Genomic DNA, 23914 nt, shown 5'->3' on the forward strand with positions numbered 1-23914 from the left:
TTTTGCATAATTCTTTGGCAACTTTACCATTTTGAAGCTTTATTAGAATTATGTGTACGATGACAGCATTTACAGGCTGATGCTAAGGTCAGGGTCCCATTATGCAAACTTTTAAATATGATGAGCATTTGTAAGATAAATATACAAGACAAACCAAGGACATTGTATTCTCCATACTTTAAAGATGAAGAAAACTGAAGTTGCCTAATTTCCTTCATGACCATTGCATGGAAAAATTAAATCAGGGATAGAAGCAGAGTTCCTTAGAGCACAAGCTTACCCAGAAGAATTAAATGTGGGCAAACATTCAACCACTGCACCAATTCATAAAAGTAAGTGCTTATAACCAAGTTTTCTGGGTAAAACTTTTCAAGTCATAATTTACATTACTTTTAAAACACACTCAGCCAAACACCAGTCTGCTGACATCTGAAGAATTACACTATGACTCTCACTCATGCCAAAATTCCCATTATTGAGCATTTTGGTGCTATGGTTCTGGATATGTACACTTCAGAGATGTGGACACAGATTTATAGTTTTTAGTGGATTCCCTGCCATCTACAACTTGGTAGATCTTTTCTCTGCCTAGAAGGACATCCACGTTTTAATTTGAAGACTGGGCATAATCATGTCACTAATATCACATTACCAAAGAACATTCGAACTGCCTAGAAAAGAACAAAGAGTTTTTTCAAGGACTTGAGAAGTTTAAGCAAAAAGTTCCATGTGAGGACCATTCTGGATACTTTGTAAAGGTAAACAGAAACTAGGAATAAAAAAGCATCCTTCCAGGGGTAGGGGAAATAAAAACAGCACAAGTTTAAGTCTCACTATACACTGGCATAATTTCAAACCTTCTTTTAAATGGTCTTGTTTAAGTCAGTCTTCAGTTGTTTGTGTTTGCTAGTGAAGTTTTGAGGAAAATCAGTCCCTAAACAGAGAAAGCCACTACTTTCTTGTTTCATCCACTCTGGGCAGTTCACTAAACCTTTGCATCAGGAGCCTCTTGCAAAGGGACAGAGAGGCTGGTTTTTTCAGTTTTAGTTCAATAACCAGTTCTTTCAGACTGCAGAAAGCAATTGAGATTTGAGGAGAGGCAGAAGGACAGGAAAGCCTACTGCCCTCCAAATCAAAACTAGGTGTTAGAGACTAGTATCTGCTAGTTCCAAACTCAAAAAAGAGCAACATAACTAAAAAATAATCTGTTCCCTTTTGCTCTAAGAACACTTCCTTTGCTTTGCATTTAAATTGGAGCTGAATAAAAATCACAGAATAAGTCACATAGGAAGGGACCTCAGGAGGTCATCAGGAAGTATTTTGATAAGAAAGTATTTTCTAAATATTTTTATTTAACACTTCAAAATATTCAGGTTTAGTATTTCATTAAATTTAATGCTATATAAGAAGTCGTTTGAGTCACTCCTCAGAAACAAAAACACAGTAAATTACTTTTGGTTTTGATTTGCATGTTAGATCATAGCCTGAATGTGTTAAACCCTGCTTAAGAGAAAATAACATCAAATTTACTTTAAAGTTATTTTTAGTTGTGCATCAACATGTTTTAATAGGTACAAACCAGCGAAATCCAGTCTTTCTGCTGGAGAGTAACTACCACATAGACAAACAAGCAAGCTTTAAAATAAGGTTTCTTGTCGGCTGATTTCAATTCTCAGTTAAAACTGGCAATGCAAATTACTCTATTCTGTTCCTTATCGAACAAGAGGAAAGATTTCCAAACTGTCAAACTGGCTGGTGGCATCTTGACAGCAGATGGGAATGCAGTAAGAGCAGTCCTACATGGCAGTGCCTTTATGTGACTCCTGGAAAACTGAATCCACTCACTGAATGGTTCTTTATACAACGAGAAATGAGCACACATTTAGGGGAAGGAATCTGCTGTACACCCGTGTCATCTTAAACCAGCCCAGGAATGAATGGGACCAGCCCAACATGAGGAGCAGAGTCAGGTTGTTTACCGTGAGGCCTCTCCCCAGTCAGTCCATCATGTATCCCTTTTTAAACTCATGGCAAAAGACTGATTTGAAGACAATTTTATCTTGCACAGTGTTTGGTTCAGTGGGGGAAGGGAGTGGATAGAGCAAACTGATATATTATGGAAAGCCATCCCCTTCTCCCTTACCCAGGGGACTGAAGGACAGCGAATGCCTCAGGCCAGTGTACTGACATGAAATGCTTACCACCTCCCATCCAGAACCTGGGCAAGGACAACACTGGCAAGTTTTTCCATCCAGTATCTACAGCTGGAAGATCAAGAGGGGGTTGTTCCTAGATCCTGCATAGATGTCTCAGAACATTCAGCAACAGAAGCAAGAAGTTCACACTGTTTTCAGGGCTATTCTCATTGTGAGAGTTCCCTGATGACAGTTTTGAGCAACAAACTAACTCCTTGCACTTCTCTAAACAATTCTTATTGCCAGCTGAAAGCTCAGACCCTTCCTCTCCCAGCTTAGCTGTCAGTGCATGTGTCTTCTGACACTTTCTGCAGCCAAGCTCAGCAGTTTGTCTTTTCTGTTACCAAGAGAGCAAGTGAAGGAAGCTTCCCACATCAGGTCCATTTCCGAACGCCTGCTTGAGGTTTTCAGTTTAAAAGATCACTTTTTAGCCCCTTCAAATCCCCATGGTGCACATCCGAAAATGTGATATAATACAGATGTAATCCTGGATAAAGTACATTCCCCAGCCCTTTCCATTAAGTAAAATCAGTAACCAGAATCCCTGTTTAGGATTTGTGATTACAAGGATCACCCTCCGCCCTGCCCTGGTCAAACAATACGGGCTCCAGGAAAGCATGAGAGCCGTCATTTCAATAACGCAAAACCCTGTCGCTTCCACTCCAGAACAGCTGACTTGAAGTGCATGCTAGGCTGTGCTTATTAACAAAATGAGAAATCTGATATATAGAAAGAAAACACTATGTGGGGATTAATCCTGGATTGCAGTTTGTGGCCAGCACTGGGCCGTCATCCAAACACAGATGAAAAAGAACAAAATTTCTCCCACCTGTCATTTACAGCAGGTACAGCTATTGCAATGTTGTAGTCTTCTCCTTTACAGCTATTGTAACAACTCATTTTGTACCAGCTTAAAATTCAGGATTAACCTCACTGTTTCATTTCTTCCTTGTTTTGTGGGAGCCAGCACTGGAGGGTGAATTTTCTTTCCAGGAATTACAAACAAGAAGCGTGAGTAACTTACAAGTTTGGACAGCTAGCACAATACACGTACACTTCAAGGAAAGAAACCCAGCTTAAAACTGGCATCCTGTTGGAACCTGGAGATGCTAACTGAACAAGAAAATACGACTCTCAGGAACATCTTTTTAACATTGTTTCTGCTGCTTTTGGGAGAAGTGAGCACACTGTCACTGCTGATTAAAAGAGACCTGAGCGAACCAATGCAGTTTCTTCACCAATGAGCTGCTGCACAGCAGAGCGAAATCCCTATTGCAATGCATTGTCCTTGCTCCTGATACTACAGCAAGACAAAAACCAATTTAAGCAGCCCTAGTGGCTCAATCACTGGTGGCGTGATCATCACCAAACCAAAGGAGAAGTCATCTTTATTTTTAAAAATATATTCTCCTGCTTACGGTTGGGTCAACGCTCAGTTGTTGCAATCCCACAGCTGAGCCCTGTTAATTTTTCTCCAAGCCCAGCAGGGAAGGCATGTCCGCTGATGCTGAAATGGTCCCTTCCCATTGAGCTTCGCCTGTCACAATACAGCCAATATAATGGCTATGTCACAAATGTGATTTTGCTTTCTCCCACTCCAACACCACATTTGCTGCAGCACTGAAATGCCGCTTTGTGGCAACGTTCTTCCCTGGCTGTTGTCAGAAGCTGCAGTTTCGTTCGTACACTTTATCAGTCAGATTTGGTTTGGGGATGTGAAACTTGGGTTTCTGTAGAGAAAACATGACAACCCCATCCTACCAATACCTCTGCCTGTCAACCCACGATATGTTCATCAGGCTGGATGAGAGGTCAAATGCTGCAGTCAGCACAAACAGGAGTTCTGATATGAAGGCAAATGCACCTCGGTTTTCAAACATTATCCCATTTCCCTACATCTATCATCAAAGTAGGCAGCAGGAGCTCAAAGAATAGCCACGTACTATTTTCTGCAAGGTCAAAGGAATGAACAACATACAGTTTATGTCTGACAATTCTTAATTCATATGGACTGTAAAGATGCTGGAAAATGGGAACTCTCATTGAAAGATCTGCTGTTCACAACTTCAAATTTCATGCTGTGACCACCAATTTTGGGCTGCGGTGGCTGTTTTACAGAGTTTAAAATCCATAACACAGCCAAACTGCTTAGCATTAGGTTGTGTTCTAGTTATTTTAAACAACTAAACAAAATAAACTGAACATGTACCCTCCTGGAATCAGGCCTCTCACCTTCTCTTTCTCTCCTCTCTCCCCCCACCCCTTGTCACACATCGGCTTCTGCCAAACAATTCAGCACTGACACTACAGCACATCACGTGATACCAAGTGCTTCAAGCATCTTGCAATACTTATTACTATCTACACATCCATAAGTCATTCCGCCCAGCAACGTATGTGAATACTAACGTGAGCTATTTCTTTATGTATTAAAGATTTAGAGCTCTCCCGGATCCTTGGAAGAAGCTTTTCCACCAAACACTGAAAAATCATCCCTTTTATGTACGTGCGTCTCATCTGCATTTCACGTAGATTAGGAAGCATGACATAGGGAAAACCTGCTATATCCTCGGATTCTCCCATTCCTCCTGCTTACAATCCTGTGGCCACACAAGTCTGTCGTGATTAAGCAATGGATTTTAGACACTGGAGAACAAGGAAGGCACTTACAGGGGGTGTCCTTTCCCATGTTAGAATGGAAAGTAACAAATGTAAGAGGTTGCTTATTCTTAATGCTGATCTCCTCCAGAGCTAAAATGATATGTCAGTAGCAGGTGGCAAGTTTGAAGACACCCCCACTCCTCCTTTTTTTTTTTTTTAATAAATATAACAAAGGGCACACAGATTTGACCTAATGGGTCAACCATCAAAAGTTAAACTGATTTAAATAATTAGACCTAGAATGTCAGGCACCACTGCAAATAATTGCTCCTAATGCTTTTAGGATTAGATTGCTAATGAAAAGGCGCAAAAAGGAGGCCACTTGCAGTTGTGGAAATAAGTCAATTTTCTTTCCATATGTCATTTTCCCCATGTAGATTTGCTGTGAAATCCTAAGGAGTCATTTACAGCTTTCTCTCCAGAGCCACTGTAGTATATTACAATAGTTCTGAGTCATAAAAAATAGTAATAAGTCATCTTGAAATATTAGTTGTTTATACACTGTATTTATCAGGCACAGCAACATCTGCTCATAGTTCTGACATTTTCCAATGAAAGTGACTATTGCATATTGTTTTCCCCTTTAATTTGTGGAAAAACATGGGAGCCATTCAAATATAAACAGCATTCCGCAACAAATTTAAACCAGTTTTGGTCAAAGGACAGTTCATTAGCAGAATGTAATTCTGATGCTCTTAACTGGTTTCTGGCTGTTCTCTCAGATTTATTCTAACAGCAAAGTAACATCCTGGGTGATTTCAGTAACCGTCTGCTAAAACACTTGGTTCCATATATAATTCATTAATTCTATGTAAAGGTGTATACACCCCCGCCCCACTCGCAGATACTAACGCCAAGTTACCCGCCAATGGAAGCGCCGAGGCCACCCGAGTTCTCCAAGGCTGCGGACTTGGCAGCAGAAAGTTTCGAGTGCCCGGCCCCCGGGTGTACATCCGCGCTCCGCGGGGCCGGGCGCGGTGTCCGGCGGGCGCGGATCCCCCGGGAGGAGCGCGGCTGGTGGCCCCGATAACGGGGGGCGCGCCGAGAGCCGCCCGCCGCCGCCGTGCCCACTTCCACCTGGGACCCGGCCAAGCAGAAGTCAATAATTGACTTCCCCGCCGGCTCTCGCCCCGTATCGAAGGGGCCGGGCGCGGGCTGGGCGCTGCGGGCACCGCGGGGCTCCCCGGGCCGCGCACCGCGCAGGGGGCCGGCACGCTGCCTCCCCCGCCCCCACTCCCCCGCCGGCTTGGCTTTGCTTTTAAATGCAACCAGAAAAAAAACACAAAAAGCCTGGCTCCCCCCGCCGCCGAGCTGGCACCGGCACCGGCGCGCCGGGGGATGCAGAGCCCGGTCCGGCTCCGCGGCGCCGCGCACCCGGACCGGGCAGCCGCGGGCAGCCACCAGCCCTCCCGCTTCCCTCAATTGCGATGCCGAGCGCCTCGGCAGCGATATTGCCAGCCTGGACGTACAATTTAATTTTTTATTTTTTTTTTCAAACGGGGTGGACAGCTCTGCGCTGGCCGGCGCGGCCGGGGAACGCGCATTTCCTGCGGGGCACAAAGCCGGCGGGCAGGGGCTGGGAGGGTGCGCGATCCTGCTCCGTCCATTGCGTCCGAGATGGGGCCGTAACAAAAGCCAGAGACCCGCAGCGACGGGCAGAGCGAGCGGAGCCGGCGGGTCTTTCCCTCCGCGATCCCGAGCGACCGAGGGGGGCGGCGGGGAAGGGGGGAGCCAGGGCAAAAGTTCACCGCGGTCCCGGTAGGGCAGGGGGTGCTCGGTGGGGTTGGGGCCGGCGCTGGGGTTGGGGGATGCCGGCCTGGCTCGTCGCCTCGCAGCCCGGCGGATGGACCGCGGGCGAAAAGGAGGGGATGCAAGTCCCGGGAGCCCCTTTCCTGCCCTCTCCTCCACAATGCGGCCAGATCCCCGGCACAAACACGCCCCCCGGCACCCCGGGGCTCCGCTCTCTCCCTTCGGGGAAAAAACAAAATAAAATAAAATACGGCTCACTTGCAGGGGCGAGTGGGGATGGGGAGCGGGCGGCTGCTCCGGGGCTGCCTGCGCTCCCCGCCGCTCAGCCCCACGCCGGCCGGCCCCGGCGGGCAGCAGCTGCGGCCCCCCGCCCCGACCCCACCGCCGCCGGGGAAGGGGCAGCGCACACCCGTGCACACACACACACGCGCACACACACACACACACACACACACACACACACACACAAATGGCACGGGAGGAGGGGGAAAGTTTCCAGCCGCTTCAACCAAATAACCAGCATTTGCAACCCCCAGACAGGCACGGTGGCCGGCACAGCGATGCACGCCCCGGCCCCCAAAGCAACGGGGCAGCGCGCCGGGAGAGCGAGGGCAGGGGGCCCGGGGCACGGAGAGAGGGGGGCACGGGGACAGGAACGATCTCGGGATTTTTTCAATGGAAGTACCGCCGGTGCCGGGCACGGCTGATGCAGGGCAGGGAACAAGGGGATACCCCCGCCACCCCGGCGACTCTCCCGAGCGGACCCGTGCAGATGGGCAAAGCACCGGGGCTGCGAATAAAGAGCGGGGGAGCGGGGCTGGGCTGCACCGCGGAGCCCGGCAGCGCCCGGCCGCCCCGCGGGACCCGCGCCCGCGCCCCGCGCCGCGTTACCTTCTTATTGCATCTGGAGCAGCAGCTTTTCTTCCCCTTTCCCTCTCCTCCTCTCCCTCTCCTGTCCTCTCGGTTTATACCAGCCTGTTCCTCATCTCACAGCCTTCCTCCCAGCGCCATCTTGCAAGCTTGTGACGTTGGGAGCCGCTCACCCCTGACCCACATTTGAATAGAAGCCAAAATGAAAAAAGAAGAGGAGAGAGAGAGGGAGAGAGGAGAGAAAGAGGGGGAAGAAGAAGAAAGAGCGGAACAAGGATAGGCAGGGAAAGCAGCAGCTAAGCAATTGCTGTGCCAGTGTGGAACAGCATCGGCTCCGCTCCCTTGCCAGCTAGTTTAGTAATAAGCAATTTCCTGCTGTTGCAATAAATGTTGCCGCGACGGGGCTGGGAAAGGGACAGGGAGCGGGGTAATTCCCACCGAGGGACCAGGGCTTCCCCCACCCCGAGCAGCCCCCCCTTCCCTGCCACCCACACCCCGAAACCCAGCCTGGAGCCCGATCACTGCTCCCGGCAACCCAAATACTGCTGCTCCCTCCCGGGTTCTGAGCAATGAAAAAGGCATTTGTTAAGATTATTTCTCCCATCACTGATGAACTCTCAAGTGTGTGTTAAGAGAAATAATACAGATTACAGCTTGTACATGTGTTGGAATTTGAAATTAGCCTTATACACAAATTTATGGAACATCCTCATGTGTAGCACTATTTGCATATTAGCTTTTTGTCACTCCTGTCTATGTGTTAAGGACTGTCACTGCATCTTGCACCATCCAGGACACAGATACAGATGTGGCCCTTGCACCCACAAAATCCGTAGAATCTGAAGTTTTGTTTTGTGCATTTTTTTTAGTTATTTACGTATTGGAAGTGTATCGGGGGGAAAAGTTATTTGTATTTTGCATCACTGGTCCTGCAAGATTTCCATGCATGCTTAACTTGAAGCACATCAGTAATCACACTGAGCAAGAAGGGCTATTCGGATGCTTGCACTAAACATGTGCCCAGCCTGCAGACTCAAGCTATTATTTTGTAAAATGTTAAGTAAATTGATATCATCTTAATCTTACTGACAGTTGCCACAAAGTACAACTGTGCAGAAATCTGAATTATACCTTCGCAGTACTTTCTTCCTTCAGAAGCTAATTAATCTGTAATAACAGGAGCAATGCATATAAACATTTTTATTGTAATCATGCACAGGACTAAATCCACTATCCCATGTAAGAATCACTGTATTAGCTGCAAGTGTGAGATGATATTTTCTTTCCTTCTGTACCCTGACAGCCACCCATAACCAAAACTCTCTGTAGCCTGAGCAAGGTGATTCATTAGTGAAGCTGAGCCTACATTTAACACGTGCCTAATAATTCCCTAATAGCCACAACACCGGCGACTCTCTCAGCCACTTCCTGTGCAGATCCCTGCAGTTTGCATGCACTTCAGCTGGATCCCAGCTGCAGCCTAAGCTCTCTGTCCCTGATAATAAAGATATTTTCTAGTTGCTCATCCAGAGTTCAAAGTTTTTGCAGGAGATGGTTTCTTCAGCCTTACCAAAGTGGCTTGAGGAGCAAATAAAGATAAGGCAAATCACAGCAGCCATATCAGAAAGGTCTGGACTGGTGGTTTGTTCGCAGTACACCCAATAAAGAGCAGAACACTTTAACAGTGGTGAGAACAGCAAACCTGACTGTCAGCACAAGACCCAGTGAAGTAGATAAGGATCAATTCAAGACTCTTCCCCCACCAGGAAAGTTAATTTAAGATTGGTGGTGCTGCCCTTAGCTGTATTTTAAAGCTAAGTGGCCTTGCAAATAGCCAGGGAGGTGTAGGTAGCCATTTGCTTCATGCTGTGCCAGAGGAATTGGAAGGCAAATACACAGAAGTCCTTGCACTATGTTATCTAAACAGGGACAAAATGCATCACAGAGTTTTTTCAGGCAAGTTTAGACATTTGGGTTTAGAAAGACATGCTTTTGTCAATCTTTATGTGGCATCTCAAGACCTCAACAATGCCACCATCTGCCCTCATCTTCCTTCCGCTGAAGCTTCCCACCCCACAACAGTCTGTGTGCCCCTGCCAGTTCACAGACCAACATCTTAGTTCAAACCCGCTTTCATCAGACATTTGAACAAAGGTGCCAGGTTTTTCACAGGAATGGCTTGAGGCACAAGCATTTCAGCCTGTCTGCCAACTTTGCTAGGCAGGTGTTAACTTTTAAGAGTGAAGGGAGGGAAGAAGGTTGGGAACACGGGGAGAAACATCCTAAAATGCCACCAAGATTTAGTCTAAAAAGCTTTACTTGTATTTGAATCTTCTCTAGGTTTGGAGATGATCAGTTCCCAGCATCCCTAAGGAAACTGAGAGATAGACACATTTGCAGTGGTGAGAAGACCAAAAAAAGGATGTACATTAGCTGTCTGGCACCTAGAAATGATATGGTATGATGCAGTACTGCATCCAGCTTTATATAGGGGTGATAATTATAAGGTTGAAAAAGAATTAATGAGAAAGTTAGACCTGGCTCTGTCACTCGAACCATGGACATCTGTGGGGAATCTGATGAGCCAAGGAGAAGTATGGCCACACCTACCTGGAAAACATCTACAGGCACGCAAGGCAGATACCACGATACCTGTAATGTCTCCAAGCAACCACAGCCAGGGAACTTGCCATCCAAACAGAGGGTACACCCTCAAGTTCCAAGAAATCACACCCACTGTGGGCACATCTGGCACGGGGTGAAACGTGCCCATGTGTGTGAAAAGCAAACATGTTGCTCAGGTGCAGAGAGCAGCGTTCTCAGGTGAAAGACTGGACTAGGAGGGTAATGGTGGCACTCTGCTTACAGACACTGGCACAGTGAGTGTGTTCTGAAGGATGGTTTGGGCTTGTGGATACTTTAAAGAAATAGGCTCTTCTATTTCCAGCCTGATACTTGTCATTAACTTTGTTTTCTAATTTTGTTTGACTGTGGGGTTTTTAGCACTTATAATGAAAGGAGCACCGAGAGGATGGCAGCAGTGGATTGTGCTCTGCAGACACAAATGAAAGCTTCAACTTCCTCCTCACTGTGTTGATGCAACACATAAAATACTGTTCAAAACTATTGTTGAATGTAACACGTCCAAGGTAGCTACAACCAACAGATTTTTGTCCTAACAGTATACAAAGAATTCAGAACAAGCAGATTTCACACCATCCTTACATATTTGCCCTTAATATCTATTCACAAACAGCTCTGTAAAGCTGCTTTCAAGCAGTAAAGTTTAATGAATTGTATCCCCCCCACAAATAAATTGTTGTTAGTAAAATATTTAGACTCAGGTCAGTGACTTGAAACCCAGAGGGATTTCAGGGCTTCCGATTGTTCTCAGTCATTTTCAACAAACTGATGGGTTCAGAAGCAGCTCCAGCTCTTTGTAGCAGTTCTAACAGCAAGTTTATACTCATCATAGAACAAGAAGAGGACAGACGTAGAATTATTATAGTGGCAATCGAGTGCTGTGGGTGCAGAGTGAAGTAATTTGAGCAAAGAAAATGCCATTGCAGAAAGTAAACAGAATAAGGACCAAAGAGTGGCCGTGTGCCCTTACGGCTCTTCAGTGCCACCTGCCTTCAGTCCCAGCGCTGGTGGATGGCCAGTGCCATCTAGCAGGCAAAACAGTTGTTTACAGTAGGGAACCGATGAGTGAAGCTGGGCAGAAAAGTTGAAAAAAAAAGAGAAAAACTGTAATTCAAGGAACTGAGCAAAATATGCAAGGCAGAGAATACCAGTTTAGGGCTTAAGTCTGAGAGAGAGGTGAAAGTGAGGGATAACCAGCCTGCTCTCAAGAATAGAAAACGATTTAGCTCTAAAAATAAACAACAAAAAAATAAATTTCTTAACAGAGGCTTGCAGTCATTGTCTCTGCAGTGGTGTAGTTCTGACAGTGCCACAAAAAATGCTGAGGGCCAGAACATTGGTCTGGAACTGAAACAGGCACCATCTGAAGCATTGTAGTGACCCCGGAAACTGTGCTTGAATGGTACTGGAACAGCTGGTGATAACTCATGAAATAAAGAAGTTATTTCACTGTCCCTCCCAACAGAAATATCCCTCGACAGTCAGACTTACGTGTCTGGAAGGTTTTTTCCAAAAGACTCACAGGTGTCCATGGAGGACACTCCAATTTTATGCTAAAATGGGTTTGGAAAATCTTTTCTCTCTTAGCTGCAGATGTGCTATGTGTGAATACACATCCTCAGTAAAGCTCCTTCATTATGTGCTGGATTAGTTGGTTCCCCCGTTGCTACTTCTGGTCTTTTGACTGGCAGATGGACACACAGAACGTTACATTTTGACCTCTGTGTAATGATACCTGAATTTCTCATATCTGTTCCTGGTATTACCAATTCAAAACTTGGTACTGCACAAATTCTACAAGTAATTTTTCCACAGCTGAAAAGGAAATGAAAATAGTTTAAGAGACTCATACATAATCAAGGAAAATCAGAAACTGTAAATGTAATTTGAATCCTTAGTATCAAAAATAGCCACAAAGGTATCCAATTCAGAGCTAGTTTTATGCTGTGCCTGGTCACAGGTTCCCTCAGCTCTGCATTGGTTTGCCTTGTGAGGGTTCTGTTCAAAATAATGGGGTTAGAACCCAATTAAAAAAAAAACAAAACACAACAGAAGGTAACAGTTTCAAAAATTAGGTTAGTAGTTTAGTGCTTGTACAAGGTACTATTTTGTCCACTCTGCTTCTGTTGTGTTCTTTCTGATAGAAAGTTTTCATTTCCTTGGAAGAGAAAAAACATACAATATTTTTATTGCTACAAGCTGAAGCTTTTTGCTAGAAATTCTGGCATAGGCAGGGCTGAGGCAACGGGGTTTGTGACTCTAAATCATATAAAAACATTGCTTCCATTATAACAAGATCTTTGATTTCTGTTGGCCTGTGAATTTCATTGCAAATATGTTTACTCTGTACCTGTCTACAAAACATCTGTATTTAACTATGTCTACCCTGTTGGTTAATATAGTCTGTGCAATGGCATCATTGCAATGGGCTGTGGGAGAGCAATAAAAGTAAGGAAAGCAAGTGATTAACAAACCCACTACCTATGTGTGCTCAGAATAGAGAGAGATTTGCTGAAAATAACTCCCAAATAGATGTCAGAAGGAAATGAAATCAAAAATGAAACATTTCTTCGGCCATTTAAATAAACAGGGAACAAGAAAAGAACTGGTGCTACTATGAATTGTGTGGACAAGGAAAAGATTAAAAATACTTTTGTACCCAAAATCTAAATGAAAGCTTTGCCATAGCTTTAAGAGAAACAATGGAGTTGAAGAAAGGAGCAAAACCAGCATGATTAGTTGGGAAGGAAATGGAAATTATCACAATAAAAGTGAAAGCAAATTAAAAAAAAAAAAAAAAGCTTAACATTTTCAAGCATGGGAGACCAGGTAATTTTCATCCTAGAATTCCAAAGGAACAAGTACCACAATGATAGCAACCATTTGAAATAAGTTTTTTATTTGGAGGTTGTTCTTGCATGATTTGGAAATAGTAGATATAATACCTTTATTTTAAAAATTATTGGAAAGTTATCTCAGTAGCCACTGAACTCATTGATTTTGAGACAGTCTCAGACTTTCAGAAGAGTTTTGAAAGAAAATATATTTAACCAGGAAAAAAAAAAAAGAGAGAGCAAAAGACAAGATAAACAGGATAAAATGCAACCACAACACTGATTTTGCCGAGTATCCTGGACTATATCTTTGCAGAGATAACTGATTTTCTAAGCAAGGGGAAATGTAGTAGATCTAATCTGTATGGATTTTAGTCAAGCATTTGATATGATGCCACATGGGAAGTTATTCATTAAGATGGAGAAGATGGGGATTAGTACAAGAGCAGTAAAATGCATGAGGAATTGTCTGAAGGAGAGATGCCAGTAGATTTCTATTGGGATAGAGATTTCCAGTGATTCAAGACTGAACTTGTTTAATATTCACTCTAATGATCTCTTGTCATTTAAGCTGGAGAGTAATAACGAAATGTTCTGATGAAACAGTCAAGAGGCACCATCATTAACAGCATCAGAGTATTGCAGCTGGTGAGCTGGAAGACAGTGAAAGCAATGGAAATGGGATGTAATTCCATACAAAAGCAAACACATATTTGGATGCACTTCACCACTAACCATTGAAAATTGTGCATCTCTGTGCAGAAGGATGAAGGAAAGTAGGTTCTCTTTAAGGAATAAAACTGACTATATCAACAGAAAAAATAGAAAACAAATGTCCACGTTAGTTAGTCAATGAGTGACTGTGAACCATCAGTACCTGAGGCAGTGACAGAAATGACAAATGTGATCCTAGACAAGATTCTTCCAGCAGCAATAGGAAGGCACTGCTGATATTACACAAGGCACTGCTGGACCATTATGGCTGTTGTACAGGATCTCACCACAGGTGTTAGGACAGGTATAAGTCTGCCAGGACATCCAGTGTGATCCTAAGAGACATGAGTTTTCCAACAAGAGCAGAGAGCTGAAAACTGCAGCTTTTTAGACAGATGCTGACCCAGGGGTGTGAGGGATGCACCTTGCAGGCAGTGGAGGGAATTTCTGAAGTGCCAGGATGTCCTCCAGTCTTACGTTTCTGATTTTAGAGTTAGGAAAGTATTACTCATCAAAAACTTGTGTATGTTTTTGACCAGCTTTTTCTTGGTCCCGTTTTTATTTTGGCTTTTTGTTTACATGGAAGTACATATATGTGTGTGTACACACACATCCATCCATAAATACATATTGAAGTGAAGATTTGCTTCTATTTGTTATTGGGCAGCATAGAGAAACTGAGCTGTATTTTGTATTGTCTTTCATAACCTACAGAGCCAGACTGTATTTGTTAATATGCTGCATTTCTGAGTATTTCTGGTGGTGACTTTCAAGTTACAGATGATCTAAAAATCTCTTCTTGTCCTCACATTAGGCAAAAATGATAGGAAAAAACCCACCACATTCAGCTGTACATAAAATCTTTTTGCTTTCTTCATGTATATGTACTTGAGGTGGCAGTGTGTATAGTATGCATAAGTAATTAATGTTGCAAGCTGGAAGAATGAATTATTGTCAGATGGAGGTAAAGCATGCAATATGGTCAAGTAAGCAGTTCCAATAATAGCTGTGCTTAGAGAAGCAAAATGTAATAGAGGGCAAACTCTACAGGTTGCCAGATTGGTGTCAATGTGGAGCTTTGTTGCCAGTTGGTGACCAGGGGACAGCAGAAGGATTGGTTTTAGCTGAATGCTTTTAAGCTTACAAGTTACCACACATAATGAGATTGCTGCTCAAGCAGTGGCACTTAGACAAAGGCCATATGTAATTTTAGCTTGATTTAGTCGGTGGAGGTCCAACTAAAAGCCACATTTTCTTCCCTCCCTAACTTGACATTTTCTCAGTGAGTTACACTTAGGTGAATATGAGCCATGTCCTGTCGTTGCCAGGACAGTTAGATCAGGGTGACATGTGCTTTTCCAGCTGGGAATTAGCTGAAAAAAATGGAACTGTATTAGAGCAACTGGGCTATGCAAACTCCCCAAAGCTGGCACTGCCCAGGGTAAAGTACAAATCAAGGGAGTACTCTGGTTTTGTCCAGGTCGCAGCAGTGTTTTTGATGAATGTGGTAGAGGAGATACAAGATACAAGGACAACAAAAAGGCTCTTTTCCATCCAAAGTAGACACCAGAATACTGGATATGTTGTAGCCTAGCTGAAGGCTGCCCTTTAAAGCTAACAGCCATGCAAATACCACTTTTTATATTGAATACGAGAAAGAAACTACAGTGCCCTTGATTACCTGCACACTTACATAGGTGTGTTAACTGAGTATCAGTGACCTCAGAATCAGTGTCACACACACAGGCACATACACAACATACATGCACGTGCTCAGGGCACCTCCCCTGCCTGCCTCTACCCAAACAGGCAGAGTCCAATTTCAGACTGCCCGGAATACAAAGCAGATAAAGACTGGCATGGAAGAGCCCGTGGGCAGCTTGGCAGCCTCTGTAGTTACTGGTATCAAAGGTCACTGAATGATAAAAAATAAATATGTTCCAGTGCCAGCAGGGCACTGGTGATCCAAGATAAAAGTTTGTCTACCGCCAGAGATACATTTCTTGTTTGGTACCTACGTGGACTTTATTTACTGTGATTTTTCAAGAGTTAATGAAAATACATGGGGGTGAAACATGTTTTGCCTTATGCTGGCAGGGGATCTGCTTCAGAGGCCAGACCCTCTCACTCTATCATACACTGTGCTGCTTTCATGGAAAGTGGCTTTTGGGTGCACCTGAGCTGCAAAGCAAAGAAATTCACTGGGTTCTGATACTTCTCATTCTGTTTACTTTTCAAAAATGGGGTTGGATTTTTCTGTCCTAAAAGCACCTTTCTGTTTGAGTCTGACTTCACTGGTGCTGGTGTAAACCTGAAATTACTATGCTGGAGCCACTGGAATGATATGGGTGAAAGGGAGAGAGACTCCAGCCCAGTGCCTGACATTGTTAAACAAGGTTATAAACACACCATTGGTCAGTTCATATTCATCTTCTGTGATTAGTGCCAGCGGCAATGGAAAGCCTGGCCAGTCATTTTGTACCGTGTAATGCAAGGTGACTATAGTTCAGAGGACAAAGAACAAGAGATTGGGTTTTTTTCAGGGGCAGACAGAGGACTGGTTATGAATGTTTTGGGCGATTTAGTTTCATTGTTGTCTGTATCAGCACTGAGGGCTGAGTGACGCTTTCTTGCAGATCTCTAGTACCAGTTCAGGGGTTGTGCATGGGAACGAGGCCCCTCTGCTGCTCCTTCCTCTTTTTAATACTTGCATTGGTTTTTTCCTTCTGTTTCTCTGAAGGCACAAATCTCTGGCAGTGTTCTCATTTTAGCTTAAGGACAATGCAAATAAAAAGCAACACACTAGAAACCCAGAAAAAGGTGAAAATCATGGTGTTCTTCTATTGCCCCTGGGCCAGCGTGCCATTTACAGCAGCTTTTAGCCTGCTCTAACCAAGGATGGGACAGGATGGTGCAGGGTCAGGCAACTGCAGATATCGACTGGGAACACCAAAGTCGTCACAGTGGCCATCTTGTACCACCCATGTGGTGTCCACAGGGTAAGGGTGTCCCTCACAGGACTCTGAGCTGAATCAAGGCAAAATATTTTCAACTTCTGGAGACAAATTTGATGTCCTAAGCTGTGATGCTGGTCCCGCTCCTTAGTATAAATTTGCAAACTGTGTGACATATTTCCAGGTAATAGTCTACTTATCTAAAATATGTACTAAACATCAAACTTGATGTAGAGAGCAAAACAATAGCTATCATCAACACTATTTGCTGAAAAGTATCTTTAGCTTCTCAGTAAAAATGTAGCATTTAGGAAGCTACATATTTCAGTGGCTTTACAAACACTGGAGAAGGATACAAGAAATTTTACACTTGTAAATGTACAAATAGAGAAACAAAGTGGCAAAGATTTGTTCCAAATGATCAGACAACCAGAGACCAAATGAAAATTCTGGAATCATGAAGGACCAGAAGTAGGTGGCTGTGAAAGAGATGAACTACAACACCATTGCCCTTTGCATCCAGCACAAACACATCTGCTGCATAGGCTACCCCAGAGGCTCCTGGAGTAAATCATTGCACCTTCATGCATCCCAAGTGGCTGGACAGTACTCACTCTTCAGGCTGAATGAGCGGAGAGCTGGATACACAGAAGGAAAGGGACTGGAGTGGAACAGACGGGGAATTCTGCAAGCTCTCCCCATTCTCTTGGAGCCTTCAGCAGCACATCGAAAAAGGCTCAGGATCTGCTTTGAGAACTGGGAACTTGCACAGCGGCTGAAAAACAACCTGTCATGCCTTGGGCCACAGTATTCCATGTCAGAAACTGGTTAGAACACAAGCATTTCTGCATCCCACTCCTCTGCTTAGATGAGCAACCCACGCCTCTGTAAATCATACAGGAGGCACTCGTGTTGCTGTGGCTTTGTGTGCGTGCAGTAAATCACAGAGCTGTGGGGAGGGGAGACCCATCTGCCTGCGGACTGCCGGGGGCACTGCTGGTGGTGATTGAGCTGCCACCATGCCCTTACTTACTGTGTTTCTGAACAGGGCATCGAGTCTTCTGGTACAAAAAAAAATTATTTTTTCCTTGTCTATTCTTAAATGTGCATTCTAGCTATCATTCGATCTGTTATGAAACACTTGTCTTAGGATAAGATCACTGAGGAAGCTGTAGCAAGACAATCCTGACAATTTCTGGATGCAGCAGATCTTTTGGCACTTATCTCTTTGATTACAGTCCTGAATATGCAATAGAAACTACATTTTCACACTCCTCTGTAGTTACTAGTTTCCTTGGTGGGTGTTCCCAGCCCCTGAAACTCCTGTTTCCTTCATTATCAAACATTCTGAAGTACTGCTGACTGCTCTGTTCTTTATCCTCTCTGTCCCATTCCTTTTACAGGTCCACAGCAGACTGTGTCAGCAAACAGCTTATTGCTACTCTATAAGACACTGTGAACCTTTTTGATCCCTTTGGTTCTCTACAGGGCAGCCAGGTGGTGCCTTCAGTAAGGGGCAAGGCCCTATTTCTGACAGTGATGCTGTTTGTGCCAATCGAGTGAAATATCTTACAAGAATTGATCTAACTAAGTGTCTTCCACTTGCACTGGAACAGAGAATATTGGTTTTGTTCTCTGTAACCACAAATGCTTTGAGGCTTGCCTAATTGGGACACTATATCTCCTCTTCTGCAGGGATTTCAGCAATGGAAATCACCAAAGGCAATCTTGACTTAGGGCGGTTTTCTCTCCACTTTGTCCAAAAGGGCTGTGACTTTTTGGCTTTCAGAAAGTGGAAGCATGAGCAGTGAGAGAGGTCTTGGTGACAGAGCAAGAAATGTTCTTGTTTTGTTACTGTGATTGCACGGCTGGATTTTTATTCGTTGCAGTGTCTTGCCTGGCTCTGCATAGAACGAAGTGTGATAGTATGGGACAAAATGCAGTGGCACTGGAGAGCCCTTTTTATGGCCATCTTAACATTATAATGAATATAGTTCATCTATTTCTTTTATTTTTCTATTAAAAACCAAGAATGGGATAAAATATTAAAGCAGGAAAAGTACTTTCTTAAGATGGGCTGATAAACTGTTAAAAATGTGTGTATGTACATTGCTGTTGCTGCTTTTCCTGCTTTAAACAAGTGGCTATATTTTGTTTTTAATTAAGAAATAAAGGGTTTGTATGCATGTCTACAGTGGAGACCCCCAAGTGATTCTGAGATGAGGGTGAACTGGATTTTTTTTCATCCAGTTGGATTGAAATTACTTGCCACTTGAATAGCATCTGCAACAGCGTAAGGCACGGAAGCAATTTTTCTTTTGTAAGAAGATGAAAAAGAAATAAAAAAGGAGTCAAAGAGTAAGCAGGCTGAATGGGCCATTAGCACCAAACTCTAAAGATGTAGAAGTCAAATAGGATAGAAAGGCCCCATAAATTTTTACAACTCCTCGGAGAAAAACACTGTGATTATTAAAACATGAAACCTTGCTTTTCTAAAATGCTTAAAAGATTAATATAGAAATGTCATACTGTGGGTGCTGGAGGGATTATCCTTAATGGGAATGTTAGAAGTTATTTTAATGTAAAGCAAACATAGCCACCGAAGAAAGATCAAAAGTGGAACAAATTCAAGGCTCTTAGTTTCAGGAAAATGAAGTTTGTCAAGAAACTATTTCTACTCTGTTAATTAGAATGACCAAATTCTCCATAAATACCGTATATATATGACATAGAAAGTGGTGACCTCATCTAATTAGTCATTACCTAATCCAATCACTAGCACAAGAGCAAGGCTTAGCTCTCTTTTATGAAAATTTTTGTCCCCTTTTAAGGCTTGAGAAAAAGTATATTTTTGCTAGTTGCACATTTTTGTGAGGTCATGTGCATGTGCCCAAATAGCTTTGATGATAATCCACCATCCACAGGCAGGGGAAGGTCGGTCACATGGCACAGTGGCAAATGCTCCTGGAGTTTGTGGTCTTTTCCATGCAAGAGCAAATTCTGTGACTTTTTGTTTTCTTTTCAATCTAGCATTGTTACTTTTTTTTTAATGTAAACTGACCACAGAGCAACACACTGCTTTGGTCTCTATGTAAGCCTTTGAAGTCTAAATCAAAACTTCAGTGTTGCTAATTTAGAGCAAGAAATGTAATATTTTCTTTGCTGTTCAGGACAGCACTTAATTTGCTGTCTGTCCTTGTTTGGCCAGTGCTGCCATCAAACACCTGATTCCGTTAGACCCCCGTTAGCAGTGCCAGACTATCAATTCCAGGAGCAGTAATTGCTTTACAAATTGTGCCGCTGTCGACTTGTTTTTTCCGCCAACGTGAGGTACAAAACCACACTACACCATGGGCAGCGCTCACACATTGCTGTCCTTGTTTCCCTGTATAAGGGTTGGACTTGCAGAACACAGGTTCTTTTAACATTTATTTCTAAAAAGATCCATCATGCCAGTACTCAGCCTGAGTCTGCTGGCTTTGCTAAAAAACTTTCCCAGAAAGTAAGAAAGTGCTAAATCATTCTTCTCAGGGTGAAAATCCACTTGTTCAAACGTTTAGTGTCACAGATGACAGCCAGCTATTTCTGGATAATAAGAATATTTTTCTTGAAAACAATTCCAAGTATCTATGGGGAAGTTTTGTTCAGCTGCCCAAACCTGAAACCTCTTTCCCTTGTCTTATCCTGGCCACAGAAATAAACTTCACAGAAATTAATGCTATGTTTTACCTGCTTGCAGCCCTGCAAGCAGTCAGCCTAGGAGTCAGACAAGGTACCATCACCATGTGATGGTGACTAGTTACTAGTCACCAGAAATTTTGCTTCAAGGTGGAATCCGTTTTTTAAGAGCTCTGCAAGCTACTGACAGTCCTGACAGTGAAGTACTACAGTGCCTGAGGTGTGCAGAGCTGAGTTCTGCAGACTCAGCTCATGGAAGGCAGGTCTTAGTTGAAATACAAGAATTTAGCTAATTGTCAGGATTTGCCAAACTCTAAGCAGTTTTTGTTGGAAGATTCTAAAATGTATCCCAGAATATCAACTGTAGACCTGGTGAAATGGGGGTCAGAATTTAGAGAACCAAATACTTCATTCATAACAGAAAACAAATTTACATTAGTTATGTTCCAGAATTGTACCTAGCAACTCTTGTTAGCATTATTTTTACTTTCTTGAAATTCTTTTTAAAAATATGAGAGTGTCAGTTGGTATTTAGCAGCTTTCCTCTGTATAGTTCTGGGAAATGCGCTAAGATAAAACGAAAGTGCCATAATTTCCTGATGAATAATCACTCTAAAATGCCAAACACATTAGTATTTCTCTCACCAGTTTGGTGCCACAACGACAAAAGCAATCCATCTATTTTTTTGTTATGAGCCATGGGCTACAAAGCACATCATACAAATGAAGTGGCTATGACACAGCGCTCAAGCTGTATATTAAGCAAGTGTGCACCATCCCTAAAACACAGGGCTGTAATTCTTGCTTCCCTGGTGTTCCTTTAATTTGCAGCCATACAGAATAGCAGAAGAAAAACATTAGCATGTTCTTCTCCCTCATTAAAATATGGTTATTTGATGATAATCTCAAATGCAGGGTTAGAGCCATTGCACAGAAGCTCAGGATTTGCAGCCTTGTCCTGCAGAGCTTGTGCTCATTCTTACACATCAGTGCTCAACCCTAAATGCACAGTTACAGGAGCAAGTTGGACAGAGAACTTGATTTACAGGGTTGTAGGATCCTACCTGTAAACATCCTCTTTCCCCACCTGCACTCAGTGCTCACCACTCATTAATTTCCTGCCTTCTCTCATCCCCACACTGTGTTTCCAAAAGAACTCATTTTCATGACTGTCTTGCTCACTGGGCACTGGGTTGACAGAGCTGAGAAAGGACATTTTTTAGTTACAGGGTGCCAAATGCAGAGTGACAGTGCAGGCATCCCAAGCTGCTCCACTAATGAGCTGCAGGCCTGAGGAGAGGGTGGGCATGGAGGGGACGGGATGGGGCTGTGTCTTGTTCAGAAAGACTCATAATTCTGTTGAAATCAGTTCTAGTGGGGGAGCTCTAAGAGTGGCAGCCATGGAGCCTGTGTTTCACTTAACCTTACCTGCTTAATCCTTGTTCAACCTGCTGATGCTGCCAGAAAGAGAAGGTGCCATCTGTCCTTGGTGGTTTTTGTGTCATTTCATAAAGCGACTCAAAATCTGTGGAATGAAAATATCTGGTCACTTCCAAACTGAACATTTCAATGTTTAATATATAAACCCACCTTGTATGAAGGTACCTGGTATCTCACACCCATTTCTGCACAGAGCCTCAACGGCCATGGCAATGAATCTTCTTGAAACTGGAGCACAACACACTGAGGTGTGTGTTGTATGTCTTGATGTTGCTCTGGCAAACAAGCCATCACCCTAACGGTGTTGATCTACTTAATTTTTTTTCTGGTGTCTTCTGATTTTCTTTGATCTTAGCATGACAGCCAAGAACTAGGTGTGCAGGTGCCACTTAAGGACAAAAGAGGGGCTTCATTGTATCCTTTTAGTATCCAGCAGCTCAGGAACTTGGATACAGGAGCAAGATAAGCTGGTGACCAGGCTGGGGTACCTGCTAGACCAGAACTAAGCTTAACAACCGGGAGACTCAGAAAATTATTTTTCATGTATTAATAGCGGTAGAGGACACTGGCAGTGTTTTTTAAATGCTCTTTTCACAATTCCTTGAAAAAGTAACTCAAAAAGAAGTTGTATGACACAAGTGATGAAGCACTGAAGAAACAGTGAGTCTCTTGCTGCACAGAGTCCTGAGCAGAACACCAAGTTGGCAGGTCTCACCAAAGTCACTGGAGATACACGGGTGGGGAGTGGTGTAACCATTTGGGAAATCAGGCATAACATGTACTAGAAAGTCTCTTAAGCTGCGAGTTGTCTAAAGCAATTGAGCTTTTGCAGCACTTTCCATGTGGGACAATACAGTTTATAGTGTGGAAAAATTAGGGACTGACTCTTCCTTGCAGGTAAGTGACTTGTGTTTCTGTTTACATCTGCAGACAGAGAGGGATCGGAGTTACCAATTCAGGTGACTGGTATCTTTCAGCCAAAGCAAGGGTATGAAAAGAACAATAAAGAACTGGGCCCTGAAATTCCCAGTTTAGTTTGTGAACTGTGCAGATCTTGGCCACGCATATCCTCTGTTCACACCAGCTTTGCACTTGGAAAAATTACTTCTTCATAAAAGAGTTTCATTCTGCAAGTGTAGGCAAGTAAGTGGCAGTGTTGGTGTGTGAGGGAAAGGGATGCAGCACGACACCATTTTGGGTTTGATCTGACAGCAGCAATAAAATGGGAGTCACTTGGACGGTGTTCCATCAATCCATCAGGTACATATTCACTAGGGACCACACTGGACCTGAAGGAATATTTTAAAGAATTGAAATTAGATGCAATTTCTCAGGAATTGTGTACACCCCAAGTACCACCTGCTGGAACTGAACCTCATGGAATGGCCATTGCTGCTTTAGAAACACACATGGCTGTGCTCCGTCTGCTTGACACGCAAAAACTGGCACACTGGTGTACTTTAAGTGTGGGAAGAGGATCTATTCCATCAGCAGGTTCCTGCAGGATCTGTGCACAGCACAGTTAATGTCTGGTGATCAGAGCATTCACTAGCAGAGTGCATGCAGTGAGAATGAAATGCATCTTAGGACCATCCCTTTCTATTAAAGCTGTAGCACACTGTGTTTGGATGCAAGCCCAGGCACGGTTCTTCTGTACAGGACCTTGTTTATCTTTTCATCGTGAGCGTTCCTGCAAACTGCTGTCTTCTCATTTATGGCTTGTTTTCAGTTTTACATGGGGATGGTGAGGTGGGTTTCTGAAAACACGGTGGTGAATCAGTTACCCCGTGGTGTGCTGTAACTGCCAAGAGCCCCGTGGAGAATACAAACACAATTAACTGGATAAAGTGAGATATAAGAGAGGAACCTGCATGTAGGTATGCAGCAAAGGAGTTGGCAAGCCGTAAAATAGGGACTTGGGAAAAGCTGTCAAAAGGGAGAGAAGCAGAGTGGTATGGAAGGATGCAGGATAGCATGGGGGCCTGAAAAATGATGGCAGGAGCTTCCAGGCTGCTCCCAGGCCCCAGTGCAGAGTAGTCTGCCAGTGCAGCAGTGCAATAGGGCAGCACAGCACAGCAGCACGACATGGAAAAACACAGCACACACAGCACAGCAGCACAGAAGCACAGCACAGCACTGCACAGACACAGCACAGCAGACACAACACAGCACAACA

At 43.8% G+C, this 23914-nt stretch overlaps 1 protein-coding gene and 1 long non-coding RNA gene across 2 annotated transcripts in view; one reads left to right on the forward strand and one right to left on the reverse strand.

Annotated features, from left to right (window-relative positions):
- The window catches only part of HIC2 (HIC ZBTB transcriptional repressor 2), a 72140-nt gene extending 64328 nt beyond the window's left edge, over positions 1-7812 (reverse strand). The window contains exon 1 of the mRNA XM_027689614.1: positions 7497-7812. The gene's annotated coding sequence lies outside the window, so the exon portion shown is untranslated. The remainder of the gene's footprint in view (positions 1-7496) is intronic.
- LOC113970552 overlaps positions 1-23914 on the forward strand; it is a 65005-nt gene that overhangs the window by 19803 nt on the left and 21288 nt on the right. The window lies entirely within an intron of this gene.

This window comes from Neopelma chrysocephalum, unplaced genomic scaffold (genome assembly GCF_003984885.1).
Source record: "Neopelma chrysocephalum unplaced genomic scaffold, ASM398488v2 Primary Assembly neopelma1_77, whole genome shotgun sequence".
NCBI lineage: Eukaryota > Metazoa > Chordata > Aves > Passeriformes > Pipridae > Neopelma > Neopelma chrysocephalum.